The following is an 8,967-nucleotide window of genomic DNA, read 5'->3' as shown; positions in this document are numbered from 1 at the left end:
GTTAAGGTGGGGGTGGGGCGAGTATGACGGGCCACTCCACAATACTTGCTTGCTGTACTACATCCAGAGTAAAGGGAAAATATTTCGATGCATATCTCCCTTCAGCTGGTACATTGCCAAATAGAACCGAGACGAAATTTGCTTCTCTGATCTGGCCAAAAAGCGCCGGAGAGTTGACGACCAGGTAGGCTATTCCTACCTCACTGTTCGGAAGGTCACCAAAGTCGCACAGCCCACAAAGCGCCAAACCCGACATGAACACTGATTTACGTTTCTTTCAACAACCAAACAGTCTCCTTGGAGACCACCAAAAATTGCCATTGCCGACTATATTTCAAGTCGTCAAGGCGGGGTATTGGGTAAAGTTTTCAACTAGCAATAATCGCGCCTCGGATAAACCTCATAGGCTACGATACTGCCACTGCGCAGAGATGACTGGAGATGGGAATGTGTTCTGGGACCGGGTGTGGGCAACAGTCATCACAAAGCTGGTGAGCTCAACTATCTAAAGAATAGCATCCATCCTATGCTATGCTAAACCATGTACAAGTACAACCCAAGTGCTGTTGTAGAGCAGTGGGCACCAGAAGATGACATCAAAATACAGCAATTACTACAGCATATAACAGATCATTTTTTCACCCGACCGTTGCATGCTGGGATGCTGAAATGCAGTCGCACAAGTAGGCGGAGACTGAGTATGATCAGGGGAGTAAGGGCCGAGGTTAAGGTGGGGGTGGGGCGAGTATGACGGGCCACTATACAATACTTGCTTGCTATACTACATCCAGAGTAAAGGGAAAATATTTAGATGCATATCTCCCTTCAGCTGGTACATTGCCAAATAGAACCGAGACGAAATTTGCTGCTCTGACCTGGCCAAAAAGCGCCGGAGAGTTGACGACCAGGTAGGCTATTCCTACCTCACTGTTCGGAATGTCACCAAAGTCGCACAGCCCACAAAGCGCCGAACCCAACATGAACACTGATTTACGTTTCTTTTAACAACCAAACAGTCTCCTTGGAGACCACCAAAAATTGCCATTACCGACTATATTTCAAGTCGTCAAGGCGGGGTATTGGGTAAAGTTTTCAACTAGCAATAATCGCGCCTCGGATAAACCTCATAGGCTACGATACTGCCACTGTGCAGAGACGACTGGAGAGGGGAATGTGTTCTGGGACCGGGTGTGGGCAACAGTCATCACAAAGCTGGTGAGCTCAATTATCTAAAGCAGGGGTCTCAAACTCAAATGAGCTGGGGGCCAATTCTGCCAACGTCATCTGATTGGAGGGCCGACTATTTCTGAAAATGCAATGTTCTTTCTTTCAAATACCACACAAAACTGCAAACAAAGTGCAAGTGTTTTTATCTAGTTTTAGACACCTGTGCTAGCAACCTTAGCTTATAAATAAAATAATGATAAAATAAATATTAATACAAATTATAAAATAAATGAAAAACATAAAAACAGGTATGTGTGTGTGTTTCACACCAAATAAAAATATTTCCTCTCATAACTTTTTTAAACCTGGCAAACTAGGCATCAGGGTTAAGAAAGCAACTTTTTTAGGATTTTTATATCAAAATTTCAAAAGGCCATGGCTTGAAAGTGGTCAGAGATGAAGTCCTACTGTAAATGTAAAAATCTTTGAGTAAAACAAAAGTTTATGAAGGGGGTAAATTTACCCATGTAATTTGTCACTGGATGGCAAGCACCTCAAATTATGCACCTTTCAGTAAATACTGGATGAACATATTTAAGCAGGTTTACTTTCCTTTTTTCATATTACCCACATAACAAATTAACAGGAAAACACCTAAGATGTATACCAACACCTAATATGTTGTGGTTTAGTAATAGATTACTACAATATAGGCCTACAATAAAGTATTCTGGTCAAACAGTTCCTATCGCGGGTAATCTGCAGTACCCAGAAGTTCGCATCATATTGCGGGTGACTTTGTAGTTCTTCAGAGCCCTATTTCTACTAGCCCTGCTGTCTGTACCACGTCCATTATGGACACTATCATCACGATTACCACTGCAACCTCCAAGCTATGTTGGGCAGAGGGTCGAAACAAGCATGGTATGCTTAGTGGACACCGTTGTATACACGCACCTCCATTCACAGACGCACCGTGACTATCACTGTCATAGACGATCGATCATAATCTCCAAAAGGATATTAACAATTAAGAATTAGAATAGGTGAATAACATAGCTTACCTAAGACTTCATCGCACGTGAACGTTTTTCAACATTTGGTGTAGGCCTATTTCTGCTTAATTTCTGCTTCAATTTCTGCAACACTATGGCCTGCATCGCTTCCGAGTCATTACATATGCACGTCTTTGTGTTTCTCGCGTGTAATACAAGTATTTCCTGAAAACTTTGCGCAGCGATTTTGGGTTTGAATCAAGCTATGGAAGTCTTGCACATAGTGGAGCAGAGTAGGCCTACAAATGAGATTTGTCACCGTACCTGGATCTATCGTCTATTTTAATCAGTATCGTTGTTTGTCGCAATTAATAGCCTCAAGGGCCGGATTACATTATTATTTTGTCATACGTCACGGGCAGGAATTGGGCAGGACGCGGGCCGGATTTGGCCCGCGGGCCGGGTGTTTGAGACCCCTGATCTAAAGAATAGCATCCATCCTATGCTATGCTAAACCATGTACAAGTACAACCCAAGTGCTGTTGTAGAGCAGTGGGCACCACAAGATGACATCAAAATACAGCAATTACTACAGCATATAACAGATCATTTTTTCACCCGACCGTTGCATGCTGGGATGCTGAAATGCAGTCGCACAAGTAGGCGGAGACTGAGTATGATCAGGGGAGTAAGGGCCGAGGTTAAGGTGGGGGTGGGGCGAGTATGACGGGCCACTATACAATACTTGCTTGCTATACTACATCCAGAGTAAAGGGAAAATATTTAGATGCATATCTCCCTTCAGCTGGTACATTGCCAAATAGAACCGAGACGAAATTTGCTGCTCTGACCTGGCCAAAAAGCGCCGGAAAGTTGACAAACAGGTAGGCTATTCCTACCTCACTGTTCGGAAGGTCACCAAAGTCGCACAGCCCACAAAGCGCCGAAACCGACATGAACACTGATTTACGTTTCTTTCAACAACCAAACAGTCTCCTTGGAGACCACCAAAAATTGCCATTGCCGACTATATTTCAAAGTCGTCAAAGGCGGGTATTGGGTAAAGTTTTCAACTAGCAATAATCGCGCCTCGGATAAACCTCATAGGCTACGATACTGCCACTGCGCAGAGATGACTGGAGATGGGAATGTGTTCTGGGACCGGGTGTGGGCAACAGTCATCACAAAGCTGGTGAGCTCAACTATCTAAAGAATAGCATCCATCCTATGCTATGCTAAACCATGTACAAGTACAACCCAAGTGTTGTTGTAGAGCAGTGGGCACCACAAGATGACATCAAAATACAGCAATTACTACAGCATATAACAGATCATTTTTTCACCCGACCGTTGCATGCTGGGATAATAAATAATCATAATAATAATAAAGCTTTATTTGTATAGCACCTTTCATACACAGAATGCAGCTCAAAGTGCTTTACATTTGAAGCATGTAACACAATAATAGTCAGTCAGTCATTATCAATCACTTTTCTTTGCTGTTTATGTTATACTCAGCAACATATCAAAAATATAGAAAATGACGCCATAAGACTGGCAGCCTTAACCCTCTTACCCCCACAAGCACGCCATATGGGCAACTGTGGCAAGGAAAAACTCCCATATTCCAGGAAGAAACCTTGAGCAGAACCTGACTTAATAGGGGGAGCCCATCTGCTTCTGGCTGGCTGCGCCCTCAATAGTAGCAGATGTAGAATAATCTGAAAATGTAGTCTACAGGATAAGATGAGTTAACTAAAAGCTTTCCTGTACAGGTATGTTTTCAGATCTTTTTTTAAAATATTTACTGAACTTCGCCTGCTTGATGTACAGAGGCAGGGTGTTCCATAGTTTGGGGGGCATAATGGATAAACGAGCTCCACTTTGTTTGTGGAGCACTTTGGGTGCGATTAAAAGATTAGAATTGGATGATCTAAGTTTCCTTTGTGGTTGATAAGATATTAAAAGCTCAGAGATATATGAAGGAGCTATGCCATTCAGAGCTTTGTAAGTAATTAACATAACCTTAAAATCAATTCTATAGGAAATAGGGAGCCAGTGCAGTTCAGCCAACACAGGGGTGATGTGTTCTCTCTTCTTAGTCTTAGTTAAAAGTCTAGCTGCAGAGTTCTGTATGAGTGCCAATTTCTTTAGATGTTTTTTGGGAAGACCAGTGAAAAGTGCATTGCAGTAGTCTAACCTGCTAGTGATAAAGGCGTTAATTAGTTTTTCTGCATCTTGTTGAGTTAAAAGGGCCGCGACTTTGGCAATGTTTCTCAAGTGGAAATAGGCTGTCTGAGTAACTTTACTGATATGGGGCTTAAAACTTAACTCTGTATCTAAGATGACACCGAGGGCTTGTTACTTTTTGGTTTGACCTGGTGTGCCAAGTTCCCCAGATTACTAAGAATAATATCTGGCTTTAGTTTTGGTCCAACCAGAAGTACCTCTGTTTTGTCATCATTTAGTTTCAAAAGTTTTTTGCTCATCCACTGATTAATGGAGGTTAGGCATGCAGTGAGGGAGCAAAGGCCATCTGGGTTAGTTGGCTCCACAGAAAGATACAATTGGGTATCATCTGCGTAGCTGTGGAAGTTTACATTATGCTGACTTATGACGTTTCCCAATGGAAGCATATATAGAGAAAATAGCAGGGGACCAAGGCAGCTCCCCTGGGCCACACCAAAAGGCAAGTCATGTTTTTCAGATACATGATCTCCTAGACTGATATAAAAATCTCTGCCAGTAATGTAGGTTTGAAACCAGTTTAGAGCATTATCAGAGAGACCCACCCACTTCGCAAGGCGGTGAATTAGGATGCTATGATCAATGGTGTCAAATGCCGCACTCAAATCCAGAAGAATAAGGATTGAGACTTTGTTTGAATCGGTAGCTAGTCTGAGATCATTGACTATCTTTACTAGAGCCGTTTCTGTGCTGTGATTTGATCTAAAACCTGATTGGAATTTTTCAAGGATACTGTTTTCGTTGAGGAAGGTATTTAACTGATTGCAAACAACTTTTTCAAGTACTTTGCTCAGAAACGATAGATTTGATATAGGCCTGTAGTTGCTCAGATTGGTATGGTCAAGTTTTGACTTTTTAAGTAAAGGTTTCACAACAGCGGTTTTAAAAGCAGTTGGAAATATACCTGTTTCTAATGAGGTATTTATTACATTGAGAAAAAGGGAGCTAAGCCATCATATACTTTTTGAGGAATGTAGTAGGGATTGGATCTAAAACACATGTTGAGGAGCCGGTTTGAGTTATAATTTTACCAAGCTCAGATTGAGTAATAGTGCTAAAGGACCTTAATTTTGGGGGGCTGTTTTTGGGTGTACTATCAAACATATTACTTGTGTTACCAATAGCCTCCCTTATAGAAATGACTTTGTTTTTTGAAGAAGTCTGCAAATTCTTCTCGCATCTTAGAGAGGATGCCTGACTGAGTGTATCAAAGGTGTTTGATGCAATAGCCTATCAATGGTAGAGAACAACACCCTAGAGTTTCCACTGTTTTCAGCAATTACCTTAGAGAAGTGGTTCCTCCTCTCATTCCGATAGCTCTATTATAATTTGCAATTTTTTTTTTTTAGAATGGCACGGTGAACCTGTAACTTAGTTTTTCTCCATGTTCTCTCAGCTTTCCTACATGATCTTTTTTTTAGATCATGGATATTTTCGTTCATCCAAGGTGTCAGTTTGCTACAGGGCCTTTTTTTAGTCTTTAAGGGTGCCACTCTGTCAAGCAGAGCCTAATTCCACGATTAAGAGCCTCTACCATTTGATCAATGGGATGATGTAAAATATCTAAATTTATGGAGTCTATAAGAGCTATGAACTGCTGTTCTGCTCTAATGTCCAAGAGTCGCGATTTGATTGCAATTTCGGGATGAATTTTTTGGAGTATGTAGTACAATATTAAAAGATACACAATGATGATCAGACATATTTATATAATTTACTGATAAGTCTGTGACTTCTATCCCTCTGGAAATGACTAGATCGAGGGTGTTGCCAAGGTTGTGGGTGGGTCCTGTAACATGCTGCTTTAGCTCTAAACTGTCCAACACATTAAGGAACTTACTGGCTTTAGCATCAGTTGTCTTATTGACATGAATATTGAAGTCGCCATTTACAATTATCCGATCATAGCTAGTGATGATGAGCGACATAAGTTCAGAAAACTGGTCGAGAAAGCCAGTCCATAGTTTAGGAGGGCGGTATAAGGTTAATAGAAGTACAGCTGGGTCAGCCTTCAGAGTGAGGGCAATATACTCAAAGGAAGCGAATTAAGCCAAAGTTGACTCGTGTGCAACTATATTTGTTTGAGAGAATGGAGGCAATTCCACCACCTCGTTTGCCTTGTCTAATTGAGTGGAAGAAATTATAATTTGGGGACAAGTCTCAACAAAAACAGCTTCGCTGTCTGAAGTCAGCCAGGTTTCAACAAGAAACAGAAAATCCATTTTTTTTCACTAATAAAATCATTGATTGCAAAGGTTTTGGTAGTAAGTGCACCTACATTTAGTAAACCCATGTTAGCTGAAAATGCCTCTGGCTTTTGAGGAATATGCTGAGGTATGGAAAAGAATATTTGTTAGGTTTCTAGTTTTAAATTTGTCTTTTCTTTTTTACTATACGTTGGGTAGAAATCAACGTTGAATAGAACTATAAGCATAAGTCATGCTATTGCATGACACAGCTTGATCTATGGTAGTAGTATTGTATGTTACCCTGCAGAAAACATTCTCAGACTCATCCACATGTATAATGCCATTGAATCAATACCTGGGGGGCGTGAATCTGTAATATTTTCTACAGAATGTCAATGTCTCAGTGTGGACGCTATGTTGTCAGAGAGTAGCCTGGCTCCATGTTGGTTTGGGTGGAGACCATCACGCTTCAGCATACTGGGCCTCTCCCAGAACAAGCCCCAGTTGTTGACATAGGGGATGCTTAGGGAAGCGCAGTAGCGTTTGAGCCAGGTGTGGAGATCGAACAGTCTGGACCATCTCTCAGCACCTTTTCTGTAGGTAGGGAGAGGCCCAGAGATGACAAAGCGTTTTTCTGTGCCCATCAGAGTGGTGATGAGAGTTTTGTAGTTTTCCTGCAGTGCTACTGACTGCTTATCTCTGATGTCGCTCTCAGGCTCCCGTGTGCGATGATGTTGTTGACCTTGGTGTGGCGGGCCAGGATGCTTGGGAGTTTCTGCTGGATGTCAAGGACCTTGGCACCAGGGAAGCAGTAGACCTTGGAGGGACCGCTACATGATGGGGGGAATGCAGAGGTCTCTAACCATGGAACTGCCGATGACCAGGGTGGAGGCTGATGAGGTCCGGGGAGGAGGGGTCGGGGGGGCCGACTTTGAGGAGGGACCAGGATGGTTGTCTCGGTGCTGGAGGGGGCTCCTCATCCTCGGTCAGAATGGCATAGCGATTTTCCAGTCGATAGGTTGGGCTGGGCCTGAGTGCCGTCCGGACCGTCTGCCATGCTTGTGATGCTTGCTTCTACGCCATGGCTCAGGCTGGTGTGGAGGGAGCTGGCCAGCAGAGCAGATGCTGGGATGCTGAAATGCAGTCGAGTCCGACAAAAGCCTCGAGGCGGAGACTGAGTATGATCAGGGGAGTAAAATGGGCCGAGGTTAAGGTGGGGGTGGGGGGTGGGGCGAGTATGACGGGCCACTATACAATACTTGCTTGCTATACTACATCCAGAGTAAAGGGAAAATATTTAGATGCATATCTCCCTTCAGCTGGTACATTGCCAAATAGAACCGAGACGAAATTTGCTGCTCTGACCTGGCCAAAAAGCGCCGGAGAGTTGACGACCAGGTAGGCTATTCCTACCTCACTGTTCGGAAGGTCACCAAAGTCGCACAGCCCACAAAGCGCCAAACCCGACATGAACACTGATTTACGTTTCTTTCAACAACCAAACAGTCTCCTTGGAGACCACCAAAAATTGCCATTGCCGACTATATTTCAAGTCGTCAAGGCGGGGTATTGGGTAAAGTTTTCAACTAGCAATAATCGCTACCGGATAAACCTCATAGGCTACTTATACTGCCACTGCGCAGAGATGACTGGAGATGGGAATGTGTTCTGGGACCGGTGTGGGGCAACAGTCATCACAAAGCTGGTGAGCTCAACTATCTAAAGAATAGCATCCATCCTATGCTATGCTAAACCATGTACAAGTACAACCCAAGTGCTGTTGTAGAGCAGTGGGCACCAGAAGATGACATCAAAATACAGCAATTACTACAGCATATAACAGATCATTTTTTCACCCGACCGTTGCATGCTGGGATGCTGAAATGCAGTCGCACAAGTAGGCGGAGACTGAGTATGATCAGGGGAGTAAGGGCCGAGGTTAAGGTGGGGGTGGGGCGAGTATGACGGGCCACTATACAATACTTGCTTGCTATACTACATCCAGAGTAAAGGGAAAATATTTAGATGCATATCTCCCTTCAGCTGGTACATTGCCAAATAGAACCGAGACGAAATTTGCTGCTCTGACCTGGCCAAAAAGCGCCGGAGAGTTGACGACCAGGTAGGCTATTCCTACCTCACTGTTCGGAAGGTCACCAAAGTCGCACAGCCCACAAAGCGCCAAACCCGACATGAACACTGATTTACGTTTCTTTCAACAACCAAACAGTCTCCTTGGAGACCACCAAAAATTGCCATTGCCGACTATATTTCAAGTCGTCAAGGCAGGGTATTGGGTAAAGTTTTCAACTAGCAATAATCGCTACGGGATAAACCTCATAGGCTCCCATACTCCACTGCGCAGAGAT

General features: G+C 43.3%; 5 non-coding genes across 5 annotated transcripts; all 5 read right to left on the bottom strand.

The window, feature by feature from the left end:
- Positions 1 to 292: 292 nt before the first annotated feature.
- On the bottom strand, positions 293 to 433 carry LOC125311097. The gene has a single exon (XR_007196425.1). It is a non-coding gene; the product is annotated as a U4 spliceosomal RNA (small nuclear RNA).
- A 583-nt stretch (positions 434 to 1,016) lies between these two features.
- On the bottom strand, positions 1,017 to 1,157 carry LOC125311102. The gene has a single exon (XR_007196430.1). It is a non-coding gene; the product is annotated as a U4 spliceosomal RNA (small nuclear RNA).
- Positions 1,158 to 3,154: 1,997 nt separating this feature from the next.
- LOC125311098 lies at positions 3,155 to 3,296 on the bottom strand. Its single transcript, XR_007196426.1, has one exon. It is a non-coding gene; the product is annotated as a U4 spliceosomal RNA (small nuclear RNA).
- A 4,808-nt stretch (positions 3,297 to 8,104) lies between these two features.
- Positions 8,105 to 8,245, bottom strand: LOC125311103. The gene has a single exon (XR_007196431.1). It is a non-coding gene; the product is annotated as a U4 spliceosomal RNA (small nuclear RNA).
- A 583-nt stretch (positions 8,246 to 8,828) lies between these two features.
- On the bottom strand, positions 8,829 to 8,967 carry LOC125311104. Its single transcript, XR_007196432.1, has one exon. It is a non-coding gene; the product is annotated as a U4 spliceosomal RNA (small nuclear RNA).

The sequence above is a fragment of the Alosa alosa genome, chromosome 17, assembly GCF_017589495.1.
Source record: "Alosa alosa isolate M-15738 ecotype Scorff River chromosome 17, AALO_Geno_1.1, whole genome shotgun sequence".
In the NCBI taxonomy this organism is placed as follows: Eukaryota; Metazoa; Chordata; class Actinopteri; order Clupeiformes; family Clupeidae; genus Alosa; species Alosa alosa.
Note: the sequence above shows the minus strand (reverse complement) of the source record. Positions and strands in the feature narration are given on the sequence as shown.